The sequence below is a fragment of the Hyaena hyaena genome, unplaced genomic scaffold (assembly GCF_003009895.1).
Source record: "Hyaena hyaena isolate Hyena2069 unplaced genomic scaffold, ASM300989v1 scaffold_597, whole genome shotgun sequence".
Classification (NCBI taxonomy): domain Eukaryota; kingdom Metazoa; phylum Chordata; class Mammalia; order Carnivora; family Hyaenidae; genus Hyaena; species Hyaena hyaena.
Genome location: NW_024081231.1, coordinates 1062362 through 1073518, shown reverse-complemented (window position 1 = coordinate 1073518; position 11157 = coordinate 1062362). Strand labels below are relative to the sequence as shown.

The 11157-nt window shown below is 41.3% G+C and overlaps 1 protein-coding gene across 2 annotated transcripts in view; it reads left to right on the top strand.

Annotated features, from left to right (window-relative positions):
* STON2 (stonin 2) overlaps positions 1 to 11157 on the top strand; it is a 113590-nt gene that overhangs the window by 32402 nt on the left and 70031 nt on the right. The window lies entirely within an intron of this gene.

Here is an 11157-nt window from a genome sequence, read left to right as displayed (position 1 = left end):
CTTGAGGGTGTTATGCTTAGCGAAATAAGTCAGGCAGAGAAGGACAAATATCATATGTTTGCACGTATAGGAGGATTAGGAGGAACTTAACGGAGGACCATGGGGGAGAAGAAGGCGGGAAATGGTGAGGGAAAGGGAGGGAGGCAAACCATGAGAGACTCTTGAATGCTGAGAAACAAACTGAGGACTGATGGATGTGGGGGGGAGGGGGCACTTGTGGGGATGAGCACTGGGTGTTATATGGAAACCAATTTGACAATAAACTATTTGTAAAAAAAAAAAAAAAAATACATTTAGCCTTCTGTTAGTCCATACTGACTACCTGGTCAGATCTCAATGTACAAAAACCCATACATACATAAATTGGCAAATTTGACTTGGAAGTTTATGCCATTGCTAAAGTGTTGGGAAACCAGAGAAACCAGAAAAAATACTTTGATAAATTTGCCTGATTCACAAAGTTAGCCCTGCTGTGTTGCATGCTCTGCTCTACCTCTTGGCCACTTTTTTTTTTTTTTAATTCTAGATTCAACAGACCTAGAACTACATTTTGCCAGACTTTGTGTTAAGCCCTCCTGGGTCTTAAAACAAATGTAGACCATATGTTCTTGATTCATTTGCATTTAACTGATCACAGTGGAATTCTGCCAGAGCAGTAGAATATCCCCAGAGCTTTTTGACTCTTTTTCTCAGAAATAAATTTTTATGCTGGGTAGAAAGCTATGGACTTGAGATATCAATTTTTGTGACAAGAACTTTTTAGATGCTCAGAAAGTTTCTCTGGTCGTTGTTAGTTAAGAATGGGGGGAGAGCATCCTCAGGGCTGCGTGACTCCTTACAAGACATGACCTGTTTCTCTGTTATTGGTTTTGTCCTAATCCTGCTGCAGCTGGTAGAGCAGTCGACCGGAATTGGGGGCCCAGATTCCCAGTAAACAGTAATTATCATCCTGCATTATGGGGTCATAGGGGGATTCTTGTTGTCTCAAGATGCATTCATATTTCATGATTTTTTTTAACTTGAATATATTTTCCTGGAAGACAAAACTGAGTTAATTTGTTTTTTAAATTGTTTTGCCTAGCTACAAATTTCAGCAGTATTCATATTCTTCCTGAACAATAGTCTCTTCCTCAAAATCAAAGAACAGTAGAACGTTTTTTTAAGAAATGGGGCGCCTGAGTGGCTTAGTCGGTTAAGCGTCCGACTTTCGCTTAGGTCATGATCTCGTGGTTTGTGGGTTCGAGCCCCGCGTCGGGCTCTGTGCTGACTGCCAGCTCGGAGCCTGGAGCCTGTTTCAGTCTGTGACTCCCTCTCTCTCTGACCCTCCCCTGCTCACGCTGTCTCTCGCTCTCCTAGAAATTAAAAAAAAAAAAAAAAAAAAACAATTTACATCATTTTTCTCTTTCATTAACATATGTAAATTTGGCCTCATTTCCGTTTATAGGGTGCCCCAGGATCCTTGATATTCTTGTCCCTATTAAGTTGTGCATTTTGGATTTCAGTCAGTGCTTCCAACAAACAAACAAGCAAAAACAGCTCTAATGACAGGTTGCTTTGAAAGTTTCTCCAGAGAGGTTCAAAAGTTTTCTCAGAAACACAAATGTTTATTGAGTAAAACTGGTATTTACTAGTTGTTATGAAAACAAAAATGAATAAGTTATATGTAATAATCTGCAAACAGATTTTTTTGCCATTAAAAGGTTTTTCATACATAATTTTAAAAATAGTTTCTATTTATAGATATCTATTATGTCAGGAATCTGCTACACACACACAATTTCATTTAATTTTCATCGTCTTAAAAATAGATATTGATCCCCCACTTTAAAGTTATACAACTTAAAGGGGTAGTGCCAGAATTCCACCCAACTCTCTTCTCGGCTCACCTGCCTGGTGCCATGAAAGGCCAGTGTTTTTGGACGCAGTGGGCTGTGGGAAGCTGTTGTAGAGACCCTTCCACACAGCTGCTGCCACCTCCTGTGTGTCCCCCAGGAGCTAAGTACAAACGTGCCTTATGTGCTCATCTCATTGGACAGCAGTGACTTGTTTTGGGCTCCCACTCATCTGAGGCCCTCTTGGAAGCAGAAATCACACCATGCTCTTCATTTTATATTCTCAGCACACTGCCTGGCACATTGAAATTATACAATGGATCTTTGTGGAAGAAATGAACTATTCTGATCTAGGTCTGCAAGACCCTTATTCCTAAACCTGTGCTCCATTTACCTGTGCCTGAGTGTGCCAGTAGCTTCAGGACAGGAAGGAATTAAGAGAACAAAAAGAAGCTTGTGTGGAAGGACGCCTCTTTCCCCTGTCTTTCAGTGTTGGGCAGCTCTCCAGAAGTGTCCATTCATTTTGTTTTTCCTGTTCTTTTTGGGGGGATTGCTGTAACCTTTTAAATGTTTTTTAAAAATTGATTTACATGGTGGTGTGTGGGTATGGTGGAGGGTGCTCTCTAAGTTGGGTGTCTCAGAATCTCACCTATCTTATACTTTTTGCAGTCTCTTCCCTATTTAGTCACTGCAGTGCAAAGATGGTGAATTGGAGAAGGCTTTTCTGTGTAAGTGAAATAGGTTATTGTGGCTATGAACCAAATATGTGGAGCAAAAACTGAGAAAGAATGAAAGAGGGTAAGATGCTGTGTTCCAAAAGAGACTCTTAACTGGATATTGTGGGACTGCTTAATTAAAAACCTGTGGCCTTCTGGAGCACTTGGGTGACTCAGTTGGTTGGGCGTCCTACTTTGGCTTGGGTCACAGTCTTGTGGTCTGTGACTTTCCAGCCCCACATTGGGCTCTATACTGACAGCTCAGAGCCTGGAGCTTGCTTCAAATCCTGTGTCACCCTCTCTCTCTGTCCCTCTGTTGCTTGCACTCTATGTCTCCCTCTCTTTCAAAAATAAATAAAAATTTAAAAAAAAATTTTTTTTAAAAACATGACCTCCAAGCCGAAATTCTGCAAGTCCCTTGTAGAGTTGCTAATGTACCAATCCTAAAGAGGAGGTGACAGCTGAAATGCCTTTTATTGATTACCTTCTTTTATGTTCTTTTCAGTCTTATGATTTTCCTTTTATAGATGAGGACACCAGTGCCCAGAGCTACACATTACTTAAGTGACAAAATTGAGATTGACACCCAGGCTTGTCAACACTCTGCAGCTGTGCCCCTCTTGTGGCTGAGCTCACTGGAAGGGCCACTTCTCTGCACCCAGTCCCATAAGGCAGAGTTTAAAATGTTCTGTTCTTTCAGGTCTAAACAGGTGATCAAAACTGGGCCATGAATTTGGAGGATAGACCTTTATTGCCTCTCACCTCTAGGGAGGTTAGTACAATGAACATTTCCCTTAATTATGGATGCAGGCAACAAACCCCAGTGGAATTAGCAATACCTTCCACTTAATCATCAACAGAAATCACAGGTGTTTTCCATATCACATTATCGTTGTGACAGATATCTCAAAGGATCACTCATCTCATTGCCCCTTGGGAATCATGGTAGTTATTGGCTGTATTACTGGTAGTGCTAACATCAGCAGGAATTCAGATAGCATATATGGTGCCCTGGTCTAAGGGACTGGATTAGGTTAGAGGAAACTGAACAGATTCAAAAGACATTTAGTATTTAGAATGGATGGAACCCCAATCATACTGTTTCTCCCATTTTACTTCAGAATATTCCATTCTATGCCTCTACTTACTCCTGCTTTTTACCCTGAATAACTCCTTTTTTCTCCATATGACAAAGTCCCTACTGATTGTTTAAGACAAAATTCAAGTGAGGTTTTTTCATGCAAGGTCCTTACTTTGTGCCATGTATGTTCCTGAAGAGAGGCCATTCCTGAGTGAGCTACCCTGAAAGAGTTCTCTCCCCCCCTTTACTCTAGGTCACAGTACCTCTTCCACCCCTTCTGTTTTTGGTAGGAGAGTTCTTTGCATGGTTCTTTCACCTCCCAGCCATACCCAGGTCTTATGGGCGACACTGATGTTTTCCTACCCGGATTGTCCCAAGAGTCTGGTCTCCAATACAATGTCTGGAACTAATGAGGTGTCCAGTGGATGTTTTCAGTCACATCTCTTGTTGCCAGATTGCATCAGCATTATATCCTTGCCTCCTACCTCAGAAAAAAAGAAAAGCTTGCTTCTAGGTACTTTGGTCCCAAGTACAACCATTAAGAAAGAGAATTTTGAAAAATAGAAATGGTTTTATCTGGTCATAATTTCTAACGACTCTATGGAATATTTTAAAGTATGACCTCAGATTCACCCATTTAAGATGTTATATTCCACTTTAAGTAGGTTCCTGGGTGAGTGATATAACATCACTGATTTAAATGAGATTAGGACTTGTTCACATCACTCAGTACCCAGCAAAGTCAGACTCTAGAAAGAATCATGAGCTGTGCTTTTTTCGGGTAATAAAATGTTAACTCCAACTCAACAAAATATCAGTGGACATAAAAAGCTCAAACTACAGTGCAAGTATTCCATGCCCTCTCAAGTGTTGTCATTAGCCCTGAAGCTTCTGGAAATAGATGTCTTCGTATTTTGTCTAGGATCATAATGACTGGTTTGGATCCTTTAACTATCATAGACCTTTACAGTTAGAGGAAATTTAAGAGATTACTTAGTAGAATTTCTTCATTTTATGGGGGGGTTGGCGGAGAAAGCCAAGGCCTAAGTATTAGCAGCAGAGTCAGGCCTTATAATTCTTTGTCCCTTACCCATCCTTTGAAACATTTAAAAACCTGAGAGATTGGCCAGGCACAACTCGCTATTGTTCATTTCAGTCCTCTCTGAATGTTTTATCATCACCTTTTTTTCCCCCTGAATTAAACAATGGCTCCTCTTTCTTGAGGGTTCAATGCATTCATGAAAAAAAGCATTGGAGCCAGTGTAGATGAAAGCTCTCAGATCCAACTCTGTGTGTGTGTGTGTGTGTGTGTGTGTTTAATAATTTTGGCACCTTAATGAGACATGGCCATGGAAAGTCTCTTGACTCCCAAGCTAATGTATCCTAGATCACACATCTCTTTTCTTGGTGCTGAAGTCTGGGTGGGGCAAGGTCTGGGTCTTTGTAATTCTCTTTGGGGGCTCTATTGCAGAATGGCAGGCCATCTTATTGAAGATGTGCTAAAGTGCTTTTTTCCTAACAGATCTGTTCTCACCCCACCTGACTTTACCGCAGTGGCATCTCTTCCTTCCATTTGCAAATTCCTCAGAGCTTAGAAATGCTCTTTATTAATGTTTTATTAACATAGGCTTCCTTTAGAAATGGGAGTTAACTTTCCATGCTTCTTCCAAGGGAGAGAATGAATTCTTGGCTTAAGTGAGGAAATAGATTATGGGTCAAGTGAGGAAATGGATTATGCTATTTCCTATAAAAGAGCAGCTATCTTTGGTAGGGGTCACATCTTCCATGAGCTTCAAGAACAAATTCATGTCACCACCTTATGGTTCATCTAGAAACAGAAGTGCTAAACACACACAAGGTTATAAACATCAACAAGATGCTACTAGCCCTTCACAGTGGCAGCACCAAGGGTGTTCATCAGCTCTTTTGCTGTGAAATGGACAACTGATGTGGAATGCTATATGTATTAGTTTATGAGGATGGCCATAGACTCAATGGCTTAAACAACAGAAATTTATTTCCTCCTAATTCTGGAGGCCATATGTCCAAGGTCAAGGCATTAACAGAGTTGGCTTCTTCTGAAGCCTCTTTCCTGTTTCTTCAAATGGTATTGTCTTTGGCTGTGTCTGTGTCCTGATCTCTTCTTATAAGGATGGTCATACTGGATTAGGGCCCACCCTCAAGACCTCATTTTAATATAACAATCTCTTTAAAGACCCTATCTCCAAATAAAGTCACATGCTGAGGTACTAAAGGATTAAGATTCCGATATATGAAACATGTTGCAAACATGCATAACAAGATGCAAACACAACTAAGAAGGCTTTTCCCTTCCCTACCCAAGATACGCATATGACACTATAAACTCATCCTCTGTAGTCTTTCTGGAGCCATCATTAGCAGTGCCACTTGCTATAAAAACTGGAGTTTGCATCTGATGCTCCACTTAGAGCCTACTTCCCACAGCTATAGTAAGGGGAAAGGAATTGGTTGTGCTTAATAAATCCCGCACTCAGCCTTTTCACCTGCTTATCTACAGAATGGCTTGGTGGATCCTGCTAGACTCATTGGCTAGTTCAAAAGTAAATTTGTTCACAAAAGAAGAAATGCAAAGAAGTGATATAAAGAGATGATTAATCCCCATTCACTTGTACAGATTAAACAACAATGTCTGTTGGCTTGGTATAGTTTAAATAATTAAAAGCATCTTGTGTTGGGAGTGGAGAATTGGGACTTTGCATGCCTGGAGTGTGGAAAAACCTTTCTAACCTTTAGTGTTAGTTTAAATGTCCCACTCTGTAACTCTTAGTTTATCCCTAGAAAATAACTAGACATGTGCCTAGGGATGCATGCAGCCCTGTTTACACTGGTAAAAGCAAACAAAACCCTAATATCCAACCAAGTAATCAAGTAAAATGGAATGCTATGCAGTCAGGGAATGTGTCCCAATTATATTGTTAATTGAAAAAGAAAGGTTAGAGGGGCACCTTGGGGGCTCAGCCAGTTAAGCGTCCAACTCTTGGTTTTGGCTCAGGTCTAATCTCATGGTCACAGAGTTCAAGCCCTACATTGGGCTCTGTGCAGACAGCTTGGAGCCTGCTTGGGATTCTCTCTCTCCCTTTCTCTCTGCCCCTCCCCACTTCTCTCAAAATAAACATTAAAAAAAAAGAAAAGAAAAAGGTAGGTTAGAGAATAGAACATATAATCATTTTGCTATATTGGCCTATATATACCCTTGTGGTATTAGTGTGTGTATGTCTTTCTGTCTGTGTGAACACATATGTATATATATGTGTGTGTATATATATTTCTAAGTATATAGAAAAAAGTTTGATAAGATATATCTCAAACTGATAATATTGATTATCTCAGGGACTTTCTTTACCATATTTCTGTAGATCTGAATTATGTATAATATTCATAGATCACTCTAAAAGTCAGAGAAAATAAGAATGAAAATATGAATTTAGAAAATTAAATATGTTACGGGAGGTATTTTTAAAGTTTTTATATAATGGATGTGTCTGTTTAGGGGAAGGCTTATTTGTGGGGGAGGGTGTCGAGTGCTGGCCTCTTTGCTGTGTGGGTGTTGGTAGCTAGTATTTCAAATACTGTGATCATGTACTTGTATTTAACTTTTCACCGATGTAATACTACTTGCTTATTCTTGGCAGGAGGTAGTTATAGTGTAATGAAAAGCTATCGTTCTCTGTGTTTGATAGACCAAACACCATCTCTACTACTCTCCTGCTCTGTGATATTCAGCAAATTAATCACACTGACTTTTAGTTTCTCAGCTGTGGAATGGAAATAATAATGGTAATACCGAGCTTGCATGCTTGTTCTGAGGGTTAAATGAGACCTGGTCCATAGAGTTCCTGGAATATGATAAGGAGTAGCCATTATGATATGGCAATATAGTATAGTTTTTAGAATTCCTCCTATTTAAGAGCAGGCATCCAGTCTGTGGGAAGAAAATTTCTGAAAGTTGTGGAAAAACAGTTAAACCCCAAATAAGTTCTGTTTTATGTCCTTGGACCCCCTTTACAGAAAGGCAGTTTCTTTTTATTCTCTCAGATCTCATTGACTGAAGGGTAGGCTCACTCAACATACTTTGTGAAACCACTCGTGTCTTTGGCTTTTTTCTGCAGAAGTGAAATTGGAAGGAAAAGCTTTACTGAAAAGAGGTGGGGGGGAATGGGGGGTTAGGGAGCAACTGCCAGGTTTACTTGCATGCTCTCCCCCCGCCCCTGCCAATTCAGGATTGGCTTGTTTGGTACAAATTGGTTGCCTCAAGCAACACGTTATTAGTCTGAGCCAGAATGTATCCCGGGAGACTTAACTGTTTTCCCTTTGCCAAGTAATTGTTGTTTTCCTGCAGAGGATGCTGGGATTGTAGGGGCATTTTCTACTTTGGCATATTTCAGTCTAATTCTCCCCCTTTCCACTGAGGGTTTGCTACTTGCAAGGCACTGTGCCTATTCATTGCATTTAAAAAATCAACCAGATGTGAACTGTTAATGTTTATTTTCAACTCCTGGATTTTGTTTTCCTCCTTCCGTAAACACCCCACCCAGTACTGGTGTCTAAGGAAAGAAGATGCTATTCCTGGTGAAAATATTCACTGTCCCTCTCTCTGATATAGCCCCCCCCCCCCCCCCCCCGCAGAATGATACTATAACCCTGCCCTGTTGACATCAGGCTTGGCCGTGAAATGCAGGTGGATGTGATACTTCAGGCACAGAGTTCAATGTGTTTCCACCACCATTCTTTTCCCTTTGTCAGAGTCCCCCACATGCCACACTCAGACAGTCCCTGGCTTGGACCCTGTTTTGGTGCTCCTCTGGCTTCACTTGTCCTCAGTTCCCATTTTCCAGAGTATAGTCCCTGTGCCCAGGACTCCAGAACCCTCTTCCTAGACAGCCACAGGCCTGCTTCCCAGCTTGTCCTGGACCTGTGCACCCAGGTGCAGGCCACGCTGCTGGGTTGTGCAGCCCAGGCTTACAGGGCCTGGGAACAGAGCTTGAGGGTGGGGCCAGGGGAGCCTTCCCAGTGCAGGCTGGGGGGGTGGTGGCTGGGGAGGAGGAGAAGGAAGGGGGCACGCCTCAGGCAGGGCCGCTTGCTCCCGCACAGGGATGTTTCTGCGCGGAACCCCAAGGGGTCCAACAAGCTGCCATTCCATCTTGGCCTTCTGGTTTGTTGTGAACAAATCTTCATCGAGGAAGATAGGATATACTTCATTTAACAGTTTCTAGCTTGGTCTGTACTGTTAAATACTGAGACGTCTGTTAGCCAGCATCTGAATCCTTAGGGCAGTGCCCACGAGTGCTTGGGGGTGAGTCTGCTCTTCTAGACAGGGGTGCTCTTCTGGCCTGGGCCTTGGAATGATGTGCGACAGAGCCGAGGTGGATTCTTGATAGATGTAATCGGAGAGATAAATCTTATAATTGTAAGCCACTGAGATTCTGGGGTTATCTGTTAACTGTGGCATCATTTAGATTAAGGTCATTAATTCCAAAAGGAAGAAGTGACGTTCGTTTAAGGTGTCTGACTTTACGAACTTCAAATATGTTATCGGCCCAATTTTTTGTGGTTATATGAGCAGTAGCACTACCCAGGAGAGTCTGAAACAAACCCCAGGAGTTGACTGGAGGTCTTGAGTGGGCTCACATAGGCCCCATACTGCTGTGATCGCTCCATTGCTACTGCTGAATCGTTAGCATTCAGTGAAATTTCAGGCCCTTTTGCCAGTAGTGATGGTTTCAGTTATCAATACATCTGTCTTGCGTCACTTCCCTTGTGACCTTCAGAAATAAATTCAGGGTCAGACCTTGGGAAAAAACTCATAAAATGAGAAAATATGAATGAAGCCCCTGTCTTCATTCATAGATAGAGTGCCTGGGCGGCTCACTCGGTTAAGTGTCTGACTCTTGGTTTTGGCGCAAGTCATGTTCTGGCACTTTGGTGGGATCAAGCCTCATGTCGGGCTCTGTGCTGACAGTGCAGAGCCTGCTTGGGATTCTCTCTCTTCCTCTCTCTCTCTGCCCCTTCCCCACTTGCACTGTCTCTCTCTCTCTCTCTCAAAATAAACAGAAACTTGGAAAAAAATTTCTTAATAAAAAAGAATACTGAATAGTATTTTCATTTTTTAAAAACGTATCCATTATCTATGAATTTACATTTGAATGTATCCTCCCACGTATCTCCCATGTTGTACCAGAAAGCATGAGCCCTGTAAATGGTCTTAAGATTCTGACTTCTCAGATCATATCAAGTATGAGGCACTTACTAGAGCTAAGAGTAAGGTCTTTTTAACTTGGAACAAAGAAAAGTCACCTGGACCTCACTGGAAGTAAAACCATGAACTAGGCCTCAGGAAATCAAATAGAGATATTCTTAATAGCAGTTATGATAATTGTAGGTGAGGGATACACTTCAAAAAGCTTTCACATACATAATTTTATTTATTCTTTATTACAACCTGTGAGATAAGTAGAAAAATCTTCTCCCTTTTCACAGAGGAGAAAACTAAGGCCTATTAAGTTTCAATAGTTTGCTCTCTGTTCTTCTACCAATATTAATGTTGGTATTAGGAATATTAATACACCAATTTATTAATATGTATTATATAACACATTATACTAGTGATACACTTTACATTATACTTTATAGGTTTAATAGACTGTATATTATATTGGTATGTGTTAATAATTATTATTTATATAAGGTCCTTGTCCAGGAGACTAACTGCTCTCCCAAGTCCAAGTTTTCAGTGGTTCTGCATGGTTCCAAGTTTATTTTTCATTCATACCACGGTGAATGCAGGGTGGAGACAGGGTGCTGTGCTTCAGAGTTCAGGGACCCAAGCTACAATGTGTCCTCAGAATCTCCTCCAGACAGGTAGTGGGTAGGAGGTGGAGGTGCACATCGTATTGGCAGAACTCAGGGCCTGGCCACGCCTTATAGCCAGAGAAGCTGGAAAATGTGGCCTAACTATGTGGCCAGAAAGTAGAGAATACCAATATTCATGAACATGGGAAATCTCTACCACAAAAGTTACAGAAATTCATATGATTACAGGGCCCCCATTTAAGATCTGTATACCATTATATCTTTCCCCAGCTTTACTGAGGTGTAATAGGCATTGACGACACTAAGCATATTTACAGTGTACAATGTGATGAGCTTTGACACATGTATACATCTGTGACTACCTCACAGGATTTATTGAAAAATGAAGTATGCAATGTCACGTTACCTTATAAACCAAGAACATTATATAGATGTCAGCTATTACTGAACCTTGTCCTCTCAGCTATTTTACGGCATGTCAACCTTCAGATGTCATTTTCAATTGGAACTTCACTGGGTGATTTCCTGGTTTCACCGGCTTTCCAACCCCGGCTGGACCCCAAGGGCAGTTTTTTCTTCAGTACTCTACAATAGCCTTAGAGTTCTCTGACTCCCTGAACACCATACCCCTTGGACAGTTGTCAATCCTGGGTAACCCCTCCCAGATATTCAGTCT